Genomic DNA, 23,043 nt, shown 5'->3' on the forward strand with positions numbered 1-23,043 from the left:
ACAACTGAGCGACTTTCACTTTCACTCACTTAAGGTGTGAGTTACATGTGATTAAAAATGACCTGTTTTGCTAAGTTCTGGAGAAAAAGAAAGCGCCTCCTCATTGAAGTACTGGATTAAGCCAGACTTGGAGCTTTATTGATTGACCCTACTCAGACTCATTGGAAAAGACCCTGATGCTGGGCAAGATTCAAGGCAGGAGGAGAAGGGGACGACAAAGGATGAGATGGCTGGATGGCATCACCGACTCAATGGACATGGGTTTGGGTAAACTCCAGGAGTTGGTGATGGACAGGGAGGCCGGGCGTGCTGCAGTCCATGGGGTCGCAAGGAGTCAGACACGACTGAGCGACTGAACTGCAACAATAGCTCAGACATTTTAGCTTGCTGAGCCAATGTTTTTGTGTAGCCCAGTTTAGTCCTGGGAGGTGTGACTCCTCCAAGGCCACATAGCTCGGCGGTGACATGTGTAGGAAGAAGGCAGGCGCTTTACTGGAGTGAAGCGCTTTCCTTCCTGCCTGCTCCAAGGAGCACCTCTCCGCACACCCCATCACCTTCTCCCCTCACCCTCATACTCTGTCTCCCCTTGGCGATTTGCTGCTGTTCTTTCGTTCACTGTCTGGCTCCCCTCGTGTCCGTGTTCTGGGGGCAGAGACCCTGCCTGCCGGGCTCACTCACGTCTCCCCAGCTCCCAGAACAAGACTGGGCACAGAGTAGGTGCTTCTGCCTGTTGAACAGAAGAGTAGACGCTGCCGGCTCCTCTTGGTGGGGTTCACTGCCATCAGCAGGGGTCACCTGTGTTCAGGGGAAGGCGGCCCACCACCCTTCCCTCCCGGGGAGAGACTGGGCTCAGGGTGCTGGCCGCCTCCCCCCGCCGGCCTGTACTGTTCTTTAGATCCCTGGGTCAGGCTGCGGGGTTTCAGCAGTGGGGCGGTGGCTCCCCAGACAAGCCCGTAAACCCTGGGTCCCTGCTGACCCGGACATTACTGGCGAGGAGCCCAGAGCCGACCCAGAGGCCTCCAAAGGCCCTGGTCCTCCCGTGGCCTCTGTCCCAGCCCTCGCCCAGCACATGGGGCAGAGTCCAGAGGGGTGAGCGGGAGGAGGGCCCGTTATTCAAATGCCAAGCATTCACTGAGCGCCTACTCTGTGCCAGCCACAGTTCTAGGCTCGGGGGTGCAGCAAGGAATAAAAAGAGCTTCCCTGACCTCAGGAAGCGAATGCTCTGGTGGGGAGAACAAAGAAAAATAATAAATAACCACATGATGTACGTTAACCAAAGCACGAGGTGAAGAAAACGTAGGATAAGTAGACGCGGAGGGACAAAAGGGGCTGTTTTTTGAGACTAGTCCACAGGAGGAGACGTCAGGCAGGCAGGAAGAACAGTGAGCGGGTTGCCACGGTGGCCTTGCTGAGAATCGATGCTAGGTTCTGGTGTCCTGAGGAAGGTGCAGGCAGCGGGCTGGGATGTGAGGAGCCGGGTGGTGGGATACAGGGGACAGTCAAGGCAGACTCTGAGCTTGCGGCCTGAGAAGCTGGAAAGATGGAGCGGGGACCCCGAGGGGAGAAACAGGTTTCGGAAGAAGGTCAGGGGTTCAGCTTTGGCCACGATGCCTGTTACACACCCAGGGAATGTCAGGTAGAAAGACAAGTCTGAGGTCCGGGGCTGAGGCTGAGCTAGAGAGAAACATGTGGGAGCTCCCAGTGGACAGAAGATTGGCCCCAGGCAGCACCCACATCCCGATCCCAGACTCTGAGAATGCTGTGGTACCCGACAAGGAGGAAGCACTGTCGTGCCTGGAAATAGGGTGGCGACCAGCCAACTTTACAGTAAGATGATTCTGGAAGATCAGGTGAGCCCAGGGTAATCACAAGTGTTCTTTAATGGAGAACCTGGAGACAGGAGAGTTGGAATCAGGGAAATGGCAGTAGGAGAAGGACTCAGGCCAACTGGACTGGCTCTGAAGATGGAGGAAGTGGGCCAGGGGCCAAGAGATGCCGGAAGCTTCTAGAACCTGAGATAGGCAAGGGAATGGATTCTCCCAAAGAGCTGTAGAAAGGAAAGCGGCCTCCTGCCACCTTGAGTATAGCCCCATGAGACGCATTCTGGACTTCTGACCTCCAGAACTGCAACATGATAAACGTGTGCTGTTGTAAACCACACACAAAACCATTTACCTGTTTTCCATTATTTTCCAGGTTCTTTTTTTCTATCCAGCCACCATCCTTGTCCAAAATGGTCTATCACTGTGAGCAATCGGAATGCAACGACATTAACAATGAAACGGCTCTTACAAAAATAGGTTTTCTTATTACAAAAACAACACATGCTTCTTATAGAAATTATAGACCAAAAAACGCACACCATACCACCCATTACTTAGAAAATCACGGTTAAAGCCCCTGGGGAACAGCTCCTCAGACCCGCTTCTGTGTCTGTGAGCCTTGTTCCTGCTGAAACAGGGTCACGCCACGTGTGTCTTGGAGACCAGTGTAATTTGTGTAAGCCGTCTGCCAAGTGTCGCACTTTGCGCTGTTCCAGCTTAACTCCTGTGGTTTGACGTTTACTCTGTCCCGAGTAACCCCCTGTGGATAATGCCCACATTGAACAGTGAGGAAGAACCGGGTCAGACTGGGAAAGACGGTGGCTAGAGGGACGGTGTCCCAGGCCAAGGGCCCCCGGCTGGCGGGACCACGGGGCCTGGAGCAGTGGGGAGCTCTTCACCCAGTGGAGCGTGGAGAGGAGACTGAGGGGGAGCTTGAAAGGCTCAGGTCTGTAGCCGGTCACCTAGCGGGATCCCTTCTCACACGGATTGTTCCCACCAGCTTGACGGCAAACCACTGTCAGTCGCTTTCTCCCGATCTGAATGAATGGGGTCTGGCCTTGAGGCCCACGAGTCTGCACAGCCTCTCCTGCAGTCCCTGGGTCAGGAAGACCCCCTGGAGAAGGAGATGGCGGCCCACCCCAGTGTTCCTGCCTGGAGAATCCCATGGACAGAGGACTCTGGTGGGCTACAGTCCATGGGGTCGCAAAGAGCTGGGCACAACTGAGTGATTTTCACTTTCACTTTTGAAGCAAAGTCGAAGGAAAGGTTGTGAGGATTGAGAAGATTGGGGGACTCGAGGCCTAGAATTGTGGTTGAGACTTCACACTGGGGTCCTTTCCAAGTCTTCCTCTGATGAGACTGCATCTTTTTGTCAAGCTTTGTTATTAATCCAGATGTTTATACCTCAAGAGGCCCCTCCCAGTTAGGGTGTAAACACGCCTGATGGGAATGATATTGAAACTGGTGTTTTTGGCCATCTCCAAGCAATAGGAATTGACCAGGGGCCAGATTGGAGACTCAGGCAAGGCTTTGTTGGTGTTCCCACGCGGGCCGCAGGAGACAGTGGCAACGAGTAACAGGCCCCCCTGCTCCTCGGCGGGATGGGGAGGGGGCTGCGTCGGCCCCCCTGGGTGCTGTTGCGTGCAGGGGGCCGGGGCAGTACCCTGCTTCTGCTCCTGATACCTACTTTGTGCTCCCAGCTCTTCAGAAATGGCAGTTGGGTTTTTTGGTCCTTTTTTGTATCTTTTGGTGCAGAATTTGCCCCAGCTGTGCACGCACACAATTGTTTTTAGTCCCATATAGTTTCTTTGTTGCAGCTCCAGGGGCGGTGTGCCTGGTGTAAGCTCTGCAGCAAAGGGTCCCAGGTGCCAGGACCGCCTCAGCGAGTGACGTATTCTTTAACTGATGCCTGAAAAATTAGATAGGATCTTCCAACTTGTCCTCAGGAACCTCTTCCTGGCATGGGTAGAGGAGGAATTACATAAAAGTCCTAGATGCAGTTCTTCTCCTTTTAGGTGCTTGTGGTAATATGGACACTAATATGGAAAAAAAAACAGGGGGTGTACAGCTCCTGCTTGTAGAAGAGTGCTAATACTGTTAGCAGCTACATTTGCTACTGTGAGAGTCAGTGTGTGTCGCTCAGTCGTGTCTGACTCTTGTGACCCCGTGGACTTTAGCCCCCCAGGCTCCTCCGTCCATGGGAGTCTCCAGGCAGGAACCCTGGAGTGGGCTGCCATGCCCTCTCCAGGGGATCTTCCCGACCCAGGGATCAAACCCACATCTCTCGCGTCTCCTGCACTGGCAGGCGGCTTCTTTACTGCTAGCGCCGCCTGCCAGCTGAGTGCTCGGTGTAGGTGATTCTCAGAGAATATTTCTGTGATTACTGTGGCCCTGCTGGGTCTGCGTCGCAGCGCGGGCTGGCTCTGGCTGTGGCAAGCAAGACGGCGTGCGGCCGTCTCTGCACAGCGGCTCCTCCCGTAGCCCCGGGCCCTACACCTCGGTAGTTAGGGCCCAGCCTGGGCTGCTCTGCGGCACGTGGAATCTTCCTGGACCAGGGACTGAACCCGTGTCCCTTGCATTGGCAGGCAAGTTCCAACCCCTGCACCACCAGGGAAGTCCTGTGTTGATGATTCTTTACCGTCTCCTAACCGTTCCAGGAGCTGGGCGCGTTTTCTCTGTTTTGTAGATGACAGCTCTGATGGTTAGACAAGACCCTGCCCCGGTCAGTCGGCCTGTGGGTGATGGAGCCCGCGTTCAGACCCAGGCCTCGTGCCTCCAGAACTCGGACCCTCGCTCCGCCGTGGCTGGGGAGCCGAGCCCAGCCTGTGCTGGATCCAGCAGGTTCCTGTCAGTGGAGGAGGAGGGGCTGGCCCCTCACCATCCCAGAGACACGCTCTTGGGCTGGGGTCCAGGCGGTGCCCACCGCCTGCGGCCTGCCTCTCCCCAGAGCACGGACTCTGCCTTCGAGCACCCACACAGCGCTGCTTTCTCACCGAGTGCCCTTCCTGCCAGGGAAGCACCCGAAGTCTTCCCATAGTCCCCCTGGAGGTTAAACCTCCGGGCTCCACTTGCAAGAATGCTGCGGAATGGCAGGAAAGGCATTTCATTCTCTCATCGACTCTTGGAAATAGTAAAGGTTCATTTTGTTCTGACGCATGAGTATGCTGGAGCTTGGCTGTTCAGACTGCAAGGAGGTGGTTGTGCCAATGTGAAAGCTTTAGTTCAAGGATTTCTCAGTAAAGTGATATAAGAGGCATGCAAGGAGGGGCTTCCCTGGTGGGCTAGTGGTTAAGACTCTGTCTGCCAGTGTAAGGGACATGGGTTCGATCCCTGGTCAGGGAGGATCCCACAGGCCACGGGGCAGCTAAACCCGTGTACCCCAACTACCGAGCCCATGCACCCCAGGACCCAGGCTCCACGGCAAAAGGAGGCACCGCAGGGAGAAGCCCAAACGCCACAGCTCGCGAGAAGCCCCTGCTCCCTGCAACTAGAGAACGCCCCTCCCATGGCAGGGAAGACCCGGGTAACCAAGAATAAATAAATCTTTAAACACTCAGTCATCAAGACGCATAATATTTTTTTAAAACAAGAGGCATGCAAGGAGAAGAGAGCATTTCTGGTGTGATGATAAAAACGAGTTACTCGGTAGGAAGGACAACCTTGAAAATCATCCCAATTTGCTTCCAAATTAACTTGCTATTTGCTAAAAGCTATTTTCAGGCAATGATACCTTGTCTTGTGCAGGCCTAACTTCAACTTTCATATTTGAAAGATGCATTTACCTAGGTCTTGTACTTGGATGAACTCCTGATGCGTATTCCGAAGGTACTGATGGAGAAAAATGGACTAGCACATGTCTTTAAAACCGCGATATGTCGGTCCTTTCTCTCGGCTTGTAATCACTGACCGGATGAAGGTTTTTATTTGACCCCTGTCTTCAAGAGCACAAAAATAGTTCACCTTACCTTGTAAGAAGTAAAACAACAGGCCAGTTTTTGTTTTACTTTCAAAGTTAGGTGCATTCCTAAATAATACCAATTTGTATTAAATTCTTCCCCCTCCTCCACTGCCTCCTTCAACACACACATCGTGCAAAACACATAGCTAGTCAGTCCACCCCAGAATGGTCCAGAAAAAAAATACCAAGCAGGATTTCCTTTACTTTTCATCATGGGGCCTGAGGCCAGAGGGCTGATGCCCAAACTTGGGTCTCAGTTGTCGTTCAGTTGCTCAGTCATGTCCGACTCTTTGCGACCCCATGGACTGCAGCACACCAGGCCTCCCTGTCCATCACCAACTCCCGGAGTTTACTTAAACTCATGTCTGTCGAGTCGGTGATGCCATCCAGCCATCGCATCCTCTGTTATCCCCTTCTCCTCCCACCTTCAATCTTTCCCAGCATCAGTCTTTTTCCAAAGAGCTGGCTCTTCACATCAGGTACCCAAAGTATTGGAGGTTCAGCTTCAGCATCAGTCCTTCCAATGAATATTCAGGGTTGGTTTCCTTTAGGATTGACTGGTTTGATCTCTTTGTTGTCCAAGGGACTCTCAAAAGAGTCTTCTCCAACAGCACAGTTCAAAAACATCAGTTCTTTGGTGCTCAGCCTTCTTTATGGGTCTCAGAAATTATATAAAAAATGAAACCAGGAAATCGAGATCCAGCTAAGACTTTATTAAGATCCAGGTGTCAACACCCAGTAGCTGGAAGCGAGGAAGCCACTAGAGGCCCAAGAGTGACGAGCAGAGAAGTCGGCCATGCAGGAGGTGCTGAGGGTGGACGTCGGATGGGATGTGACCCAGAGATTCTGTCCATGTGATCCCAGCCCCGAGGGACCTGCGAGGTCAGAACCATTTTCATGACACTAAGGCAGTTTGCCTCGTCTCCCTCTGCAGACATTTGCATTGGTGATGCAGAGTCTGTGACGGGTAACCCTGCTGAACTGTTTCATCTGGTCTTAGCATACATCAAGGCAGTAGCACCACACGGTACTGGTAGTCACTGTGTCCTCCATCACTTGGCCCTCACAGTTAAAAAATAACAATAAAGTCAGTTTCACTTAAGAATATCCTGGATGAAGCAATAAAAACTTGCGTTATTAACTCTTAATCCTCAACTGCCCATCTTTTTTTTTTTTTTTTTTTTAACATTCTGAGATGTATCCATATAGCATTTCTATTATATGCCAAGGCATGGTGGTTATCTCCAGGAAACGCACTTGCACAATTGTTTTTTAAGTTGAGATCATGACTGGCCACTGTTTTAATGGAATACCATTTTTATTTGAAAGAATGACTGACAGAAAAACTACGGTTATTAAGACTTGAGTATTTGGTCGAAATTTCCTTGAAAATGAGCGAAGGGAGCCTGTCATTTCAAGGAAAACAACTGTGACAGTATTTGTTGCCAAAGCTAAAATTCAAGCTTTCATGTGAAAATTAGAATTTGGGAAACTCGTATCCACCACTGTGAACTTGACAGTTTCTCAATATTAAAAGACTTTATTGATGCATTCAGTGGTGATACAAAGGTAGTTCTAAAAATATTATACAATGAAATGTGTTAGAAGATCTGTGTAACTCAGTGAATTAATATTTTTCAGATAACCAATGTATGATGTTACAAAATCATGGTTGGGCAAAAGATCCATTGAAAGGACAAAATACACTGAAGGGTTTTAATGTAGCAGAGTGTGAAAAGTTAATTGATATGGTCTCAAATTATACATCGTAGCTAGCCTTTAAGAAATTACTACTTATTGAGTTATAGTGTGATATAAAAATAAGTATCTACAGTTATAGGAAAAGCCTATTAAAATACTCCTTCCTTTTCAACTATATATCTATGTGAGGTTGTATTTTTTTTTATACACTACAATCATAATGCCACAAAGAATTTAGAAGCAGAAATAAGAATCCAGCTATACTATAGTAAGCATTCCTAAGGCCCACAAAAAATGTAAAATAATTCTCTTATCACTGCTTGTTTTGGAAAATTTGCTTAGTTTCCATGAAAAATATTTATGTTAAAAGGTCATGAACTTATTATTTTTTAAAAATTAATGTTTTAAATGTTTCCAGTTTTAATTTCTAGTATAACTATTAATAGATATAAGGCATGTAAACAGAAGCCTTTGGAATTCTCAATTTTTAAGCATTTAAAAGAATCCTGAGTCAGAAAGTTTGAGAAAAACTGCTTCAGTGCATGTAGAATACCTACCGTGTACTGGGCTGGGCTGGTAGAGGGAACGTATGGTTACTGGGCAGACGTGGGTCCTGCCCACAGAATGGACAGTCAACTACAGTTCAACAGGCGATTCCCACAGTGTGGCAAGTGCCATGGTAGGAAGAGCACAAGGTGATGTTTTGTTGGCACCTGGCCCTATTTAGGGAAGACTTCCAGGAGGAATGAATGTCTCTGGCAATGCTTGAAGGATGAGTCAGAGTTAGCCAGACAGAGAGCTTGACGGCTTTGGGTGTACAGAAAAGCATGTGTTTAGACTAAGGTCCCCGTGCCAGAGGTCATGACTTCACTGCAGAGTGAAAGGAGTGGTGTGTAACGGGGCACGGGGGAGGGGTGGTGAGACACGGACCTGGGCTGGGAGATGGCAGCCCCCTTGTGAAGGGCTTTGTGAGTCCAGGTGTGAGGTGTGAGGACTTCCCCCAAGGGGAAAGGAGGCATCCTGGGGTTGGGGGGCGCTTAAGTCAGGACAGTGACATCAGACTGCATTTTAGACAGGTCTCTCTGCCAAGAGCATGGAGGTCTTGCCCCCATGGCAGCCAAATCAAGAGATCATGGAACCTGGGCTACAGCGTGCAGGGTATTGGAGAGATGTGGACAGATTTAAGGGGCATTTGTGTGGAGACGTTTACAGACATTTGCGTTTACAGGTAAACAGATTGGGTGCAGTTAATGACGGACGGGTAGGCATCAAGACTGAATTTAGATCATTTGTGTCATTTTTTAGATTCCACATATAAGTGATGGAACAATGAACTTATATACAAAACAGAACTAGACTCACAGATGTAGGAAACAAACATGGCTAGCCCAGGGGAAAGGGAGGGGGTAACTTAGGAGTTTGGGATTCACAGATACATGGATGCTCTATATATATTATATATATTTTATACTTGATATAAAATGAATAAATAGCCAGGATCTACTACATAACACATGGAACTATATTCAATACCTTGTTATAACCTCTAATGGGAAAGAATCTGAAAAAGGATGCATACATATATCTGAATCACTGCTGTGCACTTCAAAGTAACACAACATTGTAAATCAACTATACGTCAATTAAAAAAATTTTTTTTTACTAAGATCCCACATGCCATGCAAAGATCGGATTTGGGTTTCAGATTTAGCACCTGGAAGTCATGATAAAGTTCACTGACAGAAGGAAAATGGAAGGCGCAGGTTATTAGAGGAGGAGGATGCATTCCATTGAGCCATCCCCAAGCTATCGAAGAAGAGATGCCCAGTCCATTCCCACACATCTGACAGTTATTAGCATGTGAATGGGAACTGAAGACGCTGGGTGAGTGGGCTCTTGCAGAGAGAAGAATTTAAGCAAGAAGGGAAGACTGTCTTAAGAGAGAATCATGGGAAGCACCAGTATCACCAATATTTAGGGTTGTGACAATTTAAAAGAAGGTAAAAGGTAAGGCAAGGAAATCAAACCAGTCCATCCTAAAGGAAGTCAACCCTGAATATTCATTGGAAGGACTGATCCTGAAGCTCCAATACTCTAGCCACCTGATGCGAAGAGCTGACTCTTGGAAAAGACCCTGATGCTGGGAAAGACCAAAGGCAGGAGGAGAAGGGGACGACAGAGGATGAGATGGTTGGATGGCATCACCAACTCGATGGACATGGGTTTGAGCAAACAATGGGAGATGGTGAAGGACAGGGAAGTCTGGCGTGCTGCAGTCCACGGAGTCACAAAGATTGAACATGACTCAGCAACTGAACAACCACAACAAAGAGTGTGCAGAGATGGCTGAGAAGAGTGCTCAGAAAGTTGAGAATGCAGAGACTATGTGGTCACTGAGACCAAGCGGACAGAGGAGGGAGGAGGGGTCAGTGAGGACCAGTGTCGTCAGTAAGTCAGAGAGACGGGACCTCCCTGGTGGTCCCGTGGTTAAGAATCTGCCTTTCAATGCAGGGGGCGCTGGTTCAGCCCCTGGTCGGGGAGCTGAGGCCCCACGTGCTGTGGGGCAACTCAGCCCACAGCCCACAGTGAGAGACCCTGCACATGGCACCTGTGGCCTGAAGCAGCCAGAAGTCTAAGTAAACACATAAATGAAAAGTCAGAGGCGGGATTCAGAGGGCTGTCTAGACTGAGCAGCGAGGAAGTGAGTGTTGAGTCCTTGAGTCCTTGCCGTATCCAGAGGAGCATCAGGGGACAACAGTTAGGCTCCAGGAACCGGAAGAGCAAGAAGAGGGGAGGGGGAGACAGGAAAAGGGGTCGTGGGCGGGCAGGGAGAGAGAACTGAGACTGTTACATCAGCAGTTCCCTGGGGAGGAGCCCATCGGCAGAGAAGGCTGAAGATGCAGGAGACAAGGGGACATCAGCGGTGAGCTTCCAGAACACCGAGGAGAGACACGCGTTCGGGGAACGGCTGGAGGGGAGTTGGGTCGCCAGCAGAAAACCGAGCTTCGAGCTTCAGTTATGGCTCAGGATGGAGTGAGCGTCAGCTAGAGAAGTCATCATGGTTTGGATGAGGGTTGGAAAGGAATCTCCAGACAGGGAGTGTTTCAGACAGGGGTGAGTTCATTAAGAACAAAGAGCAGAGCTATCGTGGGCGCTGCGAGCACAGCGGGCTGACCCCCCGACAGACCAGGAGGGTCGACCATTGGAACAGCAGGTCAGCTCGCGAGGGCACCCCCTTTTCATGGTGTGTCACCAACTTCTATAGCCCTAAGACAAAGAAGATCCCTGCTAGAAGGGTGCCATTAGGTGACTGGTGAAGGGGTCAGGGAGCTGGCCGGTTTGGATCAGGGGGGCTCATGGCAACAGTTGCCATGGGGCTCAGTCTGATCTGGAGATGACGTTGACATGGGGCTCCGTGTCTGTGGCCTTGATACGAGGCCTCACACCTCTGACCTTGGTATAGGGCTCCACCAGAGTTAGGGTATTCAGTTCAGTTGCTCAGTTGTGTCCAACTCTTTGTGACCCCATGGACTGCAGCATGCCAGGCCTCCCTGTTCATCACCAACTCCCGGGGTTTACCCAAACTCATGTCCATCAGTCAGTGATGCCATCCAACCATCTCCTCCTCTGTCATCAAAGTTAGGATATAGGACAGTTTAATTAGAAGCAGAAGTCCCATGGCGCCCACTGGAAAGGTTTAGGAGGAGAGTAGTGGGAGTTTGGATCAAAGGAGGAAAAAAGCCCAGAGCAGCATGAGGAAGAAGAGAGGGGAGTCTGGAAGGCTTGGGGGGCTCCCCAGAGTGGCCAAGCGTAGCAGTTGCTGGGGAGACAGGCAGGGTACACAGAGAACTAGATCTTATTTTAGATACTGGTAATTTAATCACAGCCATCTTTTCTTTTTACACAATGATGCATTTATATCACAACCTAAAAATTACCCTTAACAATAGTGATTCTTTAAAAAAAAAACAACAAAAAAACCAAAACATCATTTTCTGGCTAAATTCAAATTATTCCTGTGTGTTCTGTTGTTTACTTTTTTGTTCACCAGGTTAAACCTTCAACTGTGTTCCTGCCATTAAGAGTCCCTTATGTAGAAAAATCTATTCATTATGAACACATTTATTGCTTCATTGAGTTGCCTATTTAAAATGCAGAGAACCACAAATTAAATGTAGTGCTTTTCCATTTTGAAAAAAGTGGATGAATGGGTACCATTTTCTTGAATACATGGTGTTTGTCTTATATAATTAACAGTCCAGATTCATAGGCTAGCAGATGCCAATCCTTGCTTGTTTTGATACTTGTTCCTTATTCAAAGGGATGCTCCCTGAGACTTCCACGTGCCATGTTCTGCATCAGGGGAAATGATAAGACAGATGTAATGGAAAGCGTTGATTTGGGAGGACAGCTAAGCTAAGTGATCAACAGATATTGGTCTCCAAAACCTCTTTCTCTGAAGTTAATTATGCAAAGTACGAGACAGTTTCTTTGTTGAAATTGTAAAATAGAATATTTCAAGTAGACTAAACATAATATTAAGCCATTAAATACTTCTATTAATATATTCTAAGTCTACAGTTCAGTTCAGTTCAGTCGCTCAGTCGTGTCTGACTCTTTGCGACCCCATGAACCGCAGCACGCCAGGCCTCCCTGTCCATCACCAACTCCCGGAGTTTACTCAAACTTATATCCACGGAGTCGGTGATGGCATCCAACCATCTTATCCTCTGTTGTCCCCTTCTCCTCCTGCCTTCAATCTTTCCCAGCATCAGGGTCTTTTCAAATGAGTCAGTTGTTTGCATCAGGTGGCCAAAGTATTGGAGTTTCAGCTTTAGCATCAGTCTAAGTCTACAGCCCTGTACTAAATATGTATTATATTTAAGACCTTGGTATTTGTTCCTGATACTTTCTTTAATGTTGTTGTTCAGTCGGTAAGTCATGTCTGACTCTGCAACCCCGTGGACTGCAGCATGCCAGGCTTCCCTGTCCTTCACCATCTCCCAGAGTTTGCTCAAACTCACGTCCATTGAGTTTGTGATGCCATCCACCATCTCTCCCTCTGTCGTCTCCTCCTCCTGCCTTCAATCTTTCCCAGCATTAGGGTCTTTTCTAACGAGCCGACTCTTTGCATCAGGTGGCCAGTGTATTCAGCATCAGTCCTTCCAGTGAATATTCAGAGTTGATTTCCTGTGTGGAGAGGACTCTTGAGAGTCCCTTGGACTGCAAGGAGATTGAATCAGTCAATCCTAAAGGAAAGCAACCCTGAGTATTCCTTAATGATATATCCTAATTTCTCTAGATTTCTAGTATTGGTAAATGAGAATATCCCTGTGTTTCGTATGTAGAAGTGAGGACTACATTTCAGGATAAGGGCCCTGTCAGATATGACGCATGCAGTTAATGCTTAGTGGTTCTGATCTGGAGGTCAGAGATTTTGTTTTTGAGCATTCATTTCTTTTTTAAAAAAAAAAAAAAAAGATCATTCATTACTTTTAGGAAGTATTTACTCACTTACTTTGTCTGCATTAGTTCTGGCATTCAGGGTCTTCAATCTTCCCCACAGCACGTGGGGTCTAGTTCCCTGACCAGGGATGGAAGCCAGGCCCCTGCATTGGGAGCTCAGAGTCTTAGCCACTGGACCACCAGGGAAGTCCTCAGAATTGTTTTCTTTTTTTTCTTTTTTAATTTCTTCCCACTGTAACCCCAAGAGGCCATGTGAACCATTTCATAAGATGTAGAAACGGGTTCTCCTGTCAGCATCCAGGCTGGGGCAGGCTAACAGAGAGAGCTGAGTCTTCCACGTCACGCTCCCAGCCACACCATCTGTCACAGACAGAAGCCCTTCCTCTCTCTGGCTGTCTCAAGCTGATTCTGTTGATATTTGGGTCTTGCTTTCTTCTGACTTGGCCTCCACTCTTCCCTCACTCAACATTTCCAGTGACATCCCTGGAGCCCTTTTTCCATTCTAAACGACCTTGCCTACACCCTTAACTGAGGGGTGCAACCTCGCACCTGCCTTGTTGCTTTCACTGACATTCAGTCCCTTCTCAAGCGCTTTGTTCAGTTCCTCTTCTGAAGAAAAAGAAAATGAAAGTGTTAATCGCTCAGTTGTATCCGACTCTCTGTGACCCCATGGACTGCAGCCCACCAGGCTCCTCTGCCCATGGAATTTTCCAGGCAAGCATACTGGAGCCGGTTGCCATTTCCTTTTCTGGGGAGATCTTCCCGACCCAGGGATTGAAGCCGGGTCTCCCACACTGTGGGCAGATTCTTTGCCGTCTGAGCCCCCAGGGAAGCATGGTGAAGGAGCACTGCTTCTTGTTTGCTTTTTGCTGCCCCACTAGGCATGCAGATCTTAGATCCCGGACCAGTAACTGAACTGCTGCCCCCTGCAGTGGAGGCATGGCGTCCTGACCTCTGGACCACCCTGGAAGTCCCAGAATATTGCTCCGGAAGTCCCAGGAACACTGCTCCGGAAGGGCAGTGCTGTCTGGAGACCAACAGTTCCGGCCCCGTGGTAGCCCCTCCCTTTTTGTTCGTCCTCCAACCGGATTGGTTTGCTCTCCGCGTCCGTGACCCTGTCATCCGTCCCGCCCCAGGTCAGCTGCCTCACCTAGCGCCTCTTCCCAAACCGAGAGCCCTGACATCGTCCTGGGTGCCGCTCAGTACTTCAGATTCCACTGTGCACTCTCTCAGCTCCGGCGACCTTCGTCTCCATGACTTTACCAACGGCTCCCTTAGCAGGGCCTCTGTTTAGTCCTACTGATACCTGGACCATTACCAGGAGGTTCACTCTCTCTAAAACCTCACGTTCAAAGAGCTCTTTCCCATGAGTCAGGACCTCTGATACAAATTCAGCTGGTCGGGTAGTAGCGAGCATCTGTGTTGTTTCTAGCTTCTTTATGGAAAGGTTTCTGGGCTTCCCTGGTGGCTCGGCTGGTAAAGAATCCGCCTGCAAGGCGGGAGACCTGGGTTCCATCCCTGGGTTGGGAAGATTCCTCTGGAGAAGGGAAAGACTACCCACTCTAGCATTCTGGCCTGGAGAATTCCGTGGACTGTCTTCCATGGAGTCCCAAAGAGTGGGACACGGCTGAGCGACTTCACTTTCACTGTCTTTGGCGGAAGGAAAAATCCTTTATATTCCAAACCAGCTCAGTTTTTTCATTTCTAAAGAGGTGTTGGCCTTCTTTGAATGTTTGTCCCTATTCGTGTAAATTGTTCACATTGTTTGGCTCCCTTAATTGGATGTTTTCAGCATTACATTTTTTCTCCTCCCTTTCTCCCCTCCTTTTGAAACTTCTTTTAATGTCAGTGCTTTCCCTTACGTCTTTTCCTTAACTTTTTCTCCTTACGTCTGTCTCCGTAATTTTTTTGTTTGCTTGTTTTTCCCCTTACCTTTTTTTTTTTTAATCTCTCTCTACTGCATCCTGGAAGATTTTCTTAGTTTCGTCTTCCAGTTTCTTTAATTTCTCTTAAGCTGTATTGAACTTGCTAACCATATTTTTTCACTCCGAGATTTTCAGTTGGTTTCTTTTCATTTCTGCCTCTCCTTTTCATAACCTCTGGTTTCACAGCCTTGTTTGATAGCTGTGGGGGAGCGCGGCCCTGTCCCTGAGAAGGAGCCTTGCGTGCCCGTGTGTGCACAGCCAGCCCCCCATGGGAGTGAATCCGCACGGCCCCCCGCAGCTAACCCTGGTGGGCCCCCAGGAGGAGGGCGGCCCGGGCAGAGTGTGCGGAGGGCTGCTTCGGTGGGGAGCCTCGGGCCCCAGGCACCTGCATGGGGATCTGAAAGGTGGATTGCGGGGGACGGAGGCCGGGCCCCACCGACTCCTTTCAGGGAGGAGGGTCAGAGCCGAGCTCTCGAGAATTCGGCGCCCAGGGCGGGTGCCCTCTGGCCGGGTCTGGTGCTGGTCCCGTCGCCGCGATGCCATCTTCTCCGAGGCCTCCGGTCCTTCCCCTGGGTGCTTCCCGGACTGCCCGTCTCCCGCCCTGGTCTGCTCCGGATCCCCTGGCCCATCACTCTAAGCCAGACCCCCCACTGCTTCGCCCCCTTGTCTTCTCATCTCTCCTGTCTGGCGGCCCAGGCCTCCACCTTCTGCCTCGCGCTCAGCTTGGAGACGGCCTGCCGGGGGAGCCGTGTAGCACCCAGGGACCTTGGGCTGCCAGCTTCCTCCTGGTTCCCCCGGAAACATTTTCAAGCTTCCACCTCTTCTCAGACTTCTGCCCTACCTCTTCTCCGTCACTCTCAGCGAACGGCCTTGCTCCCCGTTTCTCTAAGAAAATAGAAATCACCAAAATGACAGCATCTTACTTCCGGTCTCCCTCTGCAGTTTTACTCTCGAGATGATGACGGCTGTGAGGATGAGGATGGAGGGTAATAGCTAACTTTTCCCACCCGTAGCTCCGATCTGCTGCGGACCCCCTCCTCCTGTCTCAGAGGGAGGGGGCCGCCTCCCCTCGCCCGCGCCGTCCGCGGCCGCAGGAGATCCAGCCACTCGGATCTCGGATTCTTCCCTTTTCCGCTTCCTGCGGACCCAAGAACGTCAGTCAGTGACCTCCTTTGTCTGACGTTCTGCATTTAAGCTGCAGTCGCTCCTCTGCCTCCCATTTCCAAATCCCCTCTAACCCACTGTGGTCTTATTTCGGCCCCAGTAACTCCGCTGAAGCCACGCGGAACAGGGTCAGCGTCCCCTCTGTTGGCCCAGCGAGTCGGTACATGAGTCCTTCCGCGCAGCGTCTGGCACGAGTGAGCGCGCCTTCTGAGCATGCCCTTCGCCCTTGGCGTCCGTGTGCCTCCTGTTTTTCTGGCCAACTGTCTGAGTCCCCTTCCCTTCCGTGTCGTCATCCTCAGAGTTCTGCCCTCCGCTGCGCCTCTTCTCGCCCACTGAACTCTCAGCACTGACTGGAGGAAGGTGCTCAGTCAATATCAAATTATGTATGCAAATCAAGGGGGCTTCCCCAGGGGCTCAGCAGGTAAAGAATCTGCCTGCAGTGTAGGAGACGTGAGTTCGATCCCTGGGTGGGGAAGATCCCCTGGAGGCGGGCATGGCAACCCACTCCAGTATTCTTGCCTGGAGAATCCCATGGACAGAGGAGCCTGGCAGCTATAGTCCGTGAGGTTGCAGAGTAGGACACGACGGAAACGACTGAGCACGCATGCATGTATGCAAATCAAGCAGTGGCTTCAAATTCAAGCAAGGTGCTCAAGGATATGAGCAAGGAGGAGCAAACTTTTTCGGGAAGGATACACATTTCCAATTATAAATGATGTATTACTTACTGCAGCTGGAGTCCACTGAGGGGAAAAAGCCATAACAGCTTATTTCAGACCTAATGCAGCTATATGTTAGCAACAGAAATGATGTCGCTGTCTTATTAGAAATACGACAAAGAGATTACTTAGCAGCTGTCTCCCGCACTGTCTTTTCATTTTGCTCTGTGGTTCTTGGCAGAGAATCTAGGAAAGAAAAAAATAAAATAATTAAGCCACACTGTTTTCCTAGACTAAATGATTCCTGCTCTTCTGAGAAACAGATCTTAAAAGGTGATGTATGTTCCATGATTATTAGAAATAGAACATTTTCAAAATTGTTCTTTTTCCCCCTAGAGACATGTGATTAAACTTTATGATCTTTTCTCTTCCAGGACTCATTGTAAAGTTTCTCTTAGCTCCATGTTCCAAACTCAAAACTCGAGGGCCAGACATCCGCCTCAGGTTCATAATTAGATCTTGAAACCACCCACTTTGAAAAAAAAGAATTCCACAGAGAACTATTTAGGGCTCTCTTTTCATTGAGATAAAGAGATGCCACATGTGGAGCATTTATTTGTTTATTCATTCATCATTCATCCCCAAATAATTATGTTAACAGGCTCTTAAAGTCATCTTAGAATGGATATTATTTAATGTAAGGAAAGATGCTTGGTAAGAGAGATGCTGAGTTTACTTCTTACTTTCTTTGGCCTTTACCTGCCAGGGTTTCTTTTCCGGGCCTTCAGGATGAGCTTGCTCGCAGGGCCCGCGTGGCTCTCTCCTGGGTCCTGCCTCCTCTGTCCTTGGCGCCGTCATTCTGATGGGGATTTGGGTTATACTCTCTTTGTGCTGCTTTCATTTTCCCATCTTTGTGCGACTCTCTACTTAAGCAGAGGAAACCCTTACCAGTCCAGCGAAAGAGGGACTTGTCAAAGTTAAATCAGAAGTCAGGGCTCATTGCCTACTGATTTGTAGAGTTCATGTTTTTACAACACAAGTACGAACTAAAACAGTGATCTTACAGCCACTTTAATTTTTATTGACATGTCCAAAAATGAATAAGGCTAAAAGAGAGACAATGAGGCAGGTGCAGATTTTGTAGAAAACATTGTTAATGCTTTCAATCTTTTGACGTTACCTATGTGCCCAGTAGAGTAGAAGGCAGAATTGAATGTAGTGCCGAGCCCAGAGTAAGAGCCCAATGCGTGTTAGCACAGGGGTGGGAAGGTCGTTGCCTGCAGTAATGGAAAGGTATGGCTCACGCTGGGTGGGGGGGTCATAGGGGGTGGTGGGGCTTGTGGCAAAATAGAGAGCTCCCAAGTTACCTAAAGGCATCCATGTTTAAAAAACTGAAAAACACGTGCTCCCCAAATGTAAACATGTCCAGAGATTTAGTGTTGTCCCAGCTTGAGTGTCAGATCTCTGACGTATGCCTGTCTCTTGTCTTATTTCCTCTCTTCCTGTTCCACATGCTTTACTTCCCACCTCCATCCAATCCCGTATCTCAGACTACTGGCTGCTTCAGCCAAGAGCTGCAGTCACAAAGTGTCTACCTCATTTCAAAGAATAACTAATGTCCATCAACAGATGAATGGATAAAGAAGAAGTGGTATATATATATATACATATATATATATATATTGTGTGTGTGTATGTGTGTTTACACAAAGGAATATTATCAGCCATCAAAGAGAATGAAGTAATGCCATTTGCAGCAACATGAATAGACCTAGAGATGATCATGTTAAGCAAAGTAAATCAGAAAGAGAAAGACAAATACATGATGAGATCGTTTATGTGTGGAATCTAAAATTTGATACAAATCAGCATATCTATGAAACAAAAACAGACTCACAGATACAGAGAACAGACCTGTGGTTGCAAAGGTTGGGGGGTGGGGGTGTAGGGAAGGAAGGGTTGGGAGCTTGGAATTAGCAGAATTTCAAATTTAGGAGAGGCAAACTGTTATATATAGGATGGATAAGCAACAAAGTCCAATTATATAGCACAGGGAACTGTATTCGGTATCCTGTGACAAGCCATAATGGAAAAGAATATGAAATAGAATATACATGTATATCTGAGTCACTTTGCTATACAGAAGAAATTCACACTATATTTTCAACCAATTGTACTTCAATAAAATTAAAAAACAAAAAACAATCAGGAAATGTGCCTGGATTTGAGAGTGTTTGCTTACATGTGAACCAAGCATCATTTAAAACATTTTTAAAAAACTTTTCAAACTTCTTTTAGTTTTTCTATTATGTGTATAATACTTGTTCTTCATATGGAAGTTCTAACAATATAGAAATAAATAAAGTAAAATGTTTCTTTCATCCTATCCTCTGCCAGTTTCATTTCCCAGATAAATATTATTAGCTGTTTGGTTGTGTATTCATCCAGATTTTTTCTGAGCATATGAAGTAGCATGTACATGCGCAGACGGACAGGCACAGATTATGTATACGACCCCAAAGAGCTGGACACGACTGAGTGACTGAACTGAACTGAACTGAACAATATTATTAAAATGCTGTGTACCATTCTGTATATGTTACAGATTTTAGTAATAGTGTGATTAGACCTCATTCTTTGTAACTGCCATTTATCAATATAAACAGTTTATCAATATATAATAGTTAACTTAATCAGTCCCTATTGTGACATTTAAATTGCTTTAGCTTTTCTACTTTTCTGTATCCAGCTCTCTACAAGGACATGTGATAGAGAACCCCCACTTTCACAACCAGACCCATGATTTTCTCCCTCAAACCTGCTTCTCTTAAGATTTTCCATCTTAATTCACAGAACTGCACCCTCGCGGAACTCCATCCTTCCTGTCACTCATGCCCAAACCCTTGGGGGCGTCCCGGGTTCCTTTCTCTTTCTCCACGTCCATTGTGTCCACACCAACTCGGCTGCACGCTTCCGCCGTTACCCAGTAGTCTGCTCCCAAGCCTCTTCTCCACCTGCATGTGCGTCAAAGTCGGGTCCAACTCTGTGTGACCCCATGGACTGTAGCCCGCCAGGCTCCTCTGTCCATGGGATTTCCCAGGCAAGAACACTGGAGCGGGTTGCCATTTCCTCCTCCAGGGGATCTTCCCGACCCAGGGACTGAATCCCCATCTCCTGAGTCTCTGAAACGGCAGGCAGATTCTTAACCACTGAACCACTTGGGAAGCCCACTATTTGGTAGACTGTATGATTTTTCTTATTTTTAAAAAAAAAAGATGCATTTGAAAAACAAAACTTAACTTGAATCTAGTGGTGAGGGTACAAGTGAACAAAATCTTTCAATTCAAGGATTTTTCATCTGGGTTCCGTGAACATAGATCTCTGACGGATATTTAGCATCTTTTTAAATTAGAAACGTGGTCAACAAGCACCGTCATCTTAGCAGCATCTCGGACTTTGTCACCAGCAGCTTGTAGCTGTTCAGTCGCTCAGTCGTGGCCGACTCTTTGGGCCCCCATAGATTGCAGCATGCCAGGCTCCTTCTTTCACCATCTCACGGAGTTTACTCAAACTCGTGTCCATCAAGTCGGTGACGCCCTCCAACCATCTTATCCCCTGTCACCCACTTCTCCCACCCTCAAGGGCTCACAGATTTTGGCATCATAATTTAGGTGTTGTGGCCGTCTTGAACTCGTTCACCCTCTTCGCTGCTTTGGAATCACAGTGACTCCTCCTTGCCTTGAATCCTCCCTTTCCTCCTCCCACCACTGGGTATTTGTCTTGGCACTGGGTCTTGTTCTTTAATGTGTTAATAAAGAAGCACCTATAATATCTTCTTGCTAATTTGTTTTTTTAATACTCATATCTATTTCAGTATAATTGGCTTCATTTTATGCATTTAAAATTAGAGTCTTTATCAAACTGCCACAAGGGTTCATGGTGCACAAACATTTAAGAGCTCTGTTCATCAAAGGAACTGTTGTTTGTTTGAAGGAGTAAGCTACTCAAACAGATCATCCCTGGGCAGTTTATAAAACTGAAGTGCCCCCAGATTTCAGTGCCAGGATAATAGATGCATGAATATTCAGGGCTGTTGTGCCTTTCAGTCATTCATCCCATGCTTATCTATTTACTTATTTAAATGATTCACCATCTCTTTTTATTCACTAGTTTCTTTTTACGAATGCTCTGGCCCTTGTTCTGGGTCAGGCTTAGTTGCCCTGTGGCAGTGTGGGGTCTTACCTGACCAGGGATTGAACCTGCGTGCCCTGCAGTGGGGGGCGGGCTGGACCCCCAGGGAAGTCCCCCAGGGCTTGTCTGTTAAGTGCTTCCACAGCAGTGCTCTGCGTCGGAGCTCTGGGAATCAGAGGTGCAGCTCTCTCCTCCCCCATGTGCCCAGTGGAGCCCTGAAAACAACTCTGACCCAGGCACGCACGGCAGAGCCGCTATCCCGAGCCTGTCCTGCCTCGACTTCCCTCTCTGCCCACCTCTGCACGTCGGAGAGGTCAGGCCTCGCTCCTGACTTGTTTCTTCGGCCACGGGTTCTCCTTAGACAATCTTATGCCAAAATACAACATCCAAGTGCTGGTGATTTCCAGCAGACCAGATCTCTCCCTAAGGTCCTGACTCACCCACACTTAACGTCTCTGCCTGGGTACCTCATGGCCTCCCGAACTTCACACAAACAGATTTCTCCCTCCTGCTTCAGTAACTGTCATCACTCTCCATCCTTTGGCCCAAGCTGAAAGTCACCCAAGGGTCTTCCTTGAAGCCTCCCTTGCTTTTGCTTGCTTTCCCTTATCCTGAATCAGCAAGTAATATTGGTTCTGTATTCATGGTGCCTTAGGACCGTGCTATTCTGAGTGTGGTCGGCAGATTGGTGCTGGCCCATGACGACTTAGGCGTGGACACTCAGAGCGGGCACCAGAAGCTTCTGTGCTGTTGAGCCTGTGTGTGCAGGCTCAGTCGTACCCAACTCTTTGCGTCCCCAAGGACTGCAGCCCTCCAGGCTCCTCTGTCCAAGGGATTCATTCTCCAGGCGAGAATACTGGGGTGGGTTGCCATTCCCTCCTCCAGGGGTTCTTCCCCACCCAGGGATTGAACCCGTGTCTCTGGCATCTCCTCCACTGGCAGGCGGATTCTTTACCACCAGCGCCACCTGGGAAGTCAGAAGCTTTTAGAGTGGTTTGAAATTGTCATGATGCCACGTTCACAATGGCAGACTCGTCTCACTGAACAGGGTGTAGACGACCTCAGTTCCGGTAAGCTCAAATAGTGAGTCATACACGGTGCAAGTTATGTAGTAAATAACCCTGTGTGGTAGGACCAAGTTACAGTGTGTGATTATTTCTGATTGATTTATCAGCTGTACTCTCAACGTATCTAAAAATCTGTGGAAATGTAAGCCTTTCTTTTTATACCTTACAAGTTTTCATATTTAATCAAAAATTTCATTTTTATTATTTCACATTATTAGTTGACTAACGAAATAAAATGTATGCTGGTCATTTTCACCCTCAGTTTACAGAAGGTAAAACAGGCCTCCCTGGAGTTTCTTTTGTTTGTTTGTCTGGTTTCTGGTGAGAAAATCCTTTTCGTTTCTGAATGTGGAAAGAGTGTAAACCAAAAGGTGTGGGTGGGAGTGAGTTTGAAGAAGCAGACAAGAGTACATATTTGTTTTATTCGGAACTGCGATCACTCACACCCCGAGTTCAGTTTATAGCTGTCACTGATGCTGACGTCCCGAAAGCATAATGCTTGGTGATTTGTAGAGACATACTGCCTGTGATGCCGTGGAACCATCACAGTGTACAAGGTGGTAGAATCCACAGTGACACAAAAATATTTCTTTAATGCCATCCAAAAAAGTTCAGTTCAAAACCATGAAGATTTTTTGAACAAAAGGATATTGGATTTGAAAGCTGATTGAAGCAGATGTTCAGGGTTTCACATATAAACAGGAGGGCTTTACAGGCTTCTTGATAAGTAGCGTTTCAGCTTGCCAAGACTAAAATCCATATACAGTTGGTGAGACATTGGTGAAAGATGGTTTCAAAGGTATTTGCTAGGAATGTTGTGCGAATCCCTAACAGAGAGGGTAGGCAAGTGCTGCTTCCAGAACCCCCATAGCTCAGCCTATTCTGGAACCAGCTAATGGGGCAGAGGGCTAACTCATGGAGCAATTACAGTCAGCAGTGTGTTTTTTCATGGTAAGCACGGTCATTTCACTCATATTCCTGTTTATGTGCAGTTTGAACATGATGGTGATATGAAGGAAGAATTTCTTTTTTCAGCTTTGTTTCTGACACACAACAAAGTCTGAACTGTGTAGATGAAGGATTAGATTG

The 23,043-nt window shown here is 48.0% G+C and overlaps 1 protein-coding gene across 6 annotated transcripts in view; it reads left to right on the forward strand.

Moving 5' to 3' along the window:
* Positions 1–23,043, forward strand: part of EFCAB11 (EF-hand calcium binding domain 11) — a 241,774-nt gene that overhangs the window by 98,025 nt on the left and 120,706 nt on the right. The window lies entirely within an intron of this gene.

Source organism: Dama dama, chromosome 12 (assembly GCF_033118175.1).
Source record: "Dama dama isolate Ldn47 chromosome 12, ASM3311817v1, whole genome shotgun sequence".
NCBI classification, from domain to species: domain Eukaryota; kingdom Metazoa; phylum Chordata; class Mammalia; order Artiodactyla; family Cervidae; genus Dama; species Dama dama.